The 525-nt window shown below is 61.7% G+C and overlaps 1 protein-coding gene across 1 annotated transcript in view; it reads left to right on the forward strand.

Moving 5' to 3' along the window:
* LOC104274248 (rho GTPase-activating protein 26) overlaps window positions 1–525 on the forward strand; it is a gene marked incomplete at both ends in the record, with an annotated part of 44,392 nt that overhangs the window by 37,943 nt on the left and 5,924 nt on the right. The gene's annotated exons all lie outside the window — the stretch shown is intronic.

A 525-nucleotide genomic window follows, 5' to 3' on the forward strand; every position in this document is an offset into this window, starting at 1 on the left:
GAAACAGCCGCTCTGGAGGTGGGCACGGCGGCAGGACCAAGCAGTGCTGCCAGTGGGAAGCACAGCTCTTGCTGCTTCTCCTTCCTCTAATCCCTGAGCCCAGGAGGAATGTGTGAATGAGCTCAGCTCTCCGGGAAGGGCTGCGGCAGGGCTCCATAACCCACCCATCTGTTCCGCGGCGTGCCCAGCTACGCGCGGGCGGGTTCAACTGCTCACTTGGTTGGGCGCTGCCGTGTGCATGGGGGTTTTGCACCCTGATTCATCACTGCTCCCCGTGTCCGCGGGCTTGGGAGCTGAACCCGAGCCTGGGCAGCGAGAGCCTGCAGGTACAAAGGTTGGGGAGCGATGTCCTTAGCCGTGAGGTGTTTGATTCATTGCGAACGGCGCGGTCGTTCCTCTCTGAGGACTCTGAGTGCTGCCCTTCACACCCGCCTCCTCGTGCTGTTGGGGGGGGGTGCGGCGTTAAAATTTTTGGCTAACGCGCCTTTGGCTCCTTAGCGTTGCTTTGTAGGAATCGGCGTGGCG

This window comes from Apaloderma vittatum, unplaced genomic scaffold, assembly GCF_000703405.1.
Source record: "Apaloderma vittatum isolate BGI_N311 unplaced genomic scaffold, ASM70340v1 scaffold10580, whole genome shotgun sequence".
NCBI lineage: Eukaryota > Metazoa > Chordata > Aves > Trogoniformes > Trogonidae > Apaloderma > Apaloderma vittatum.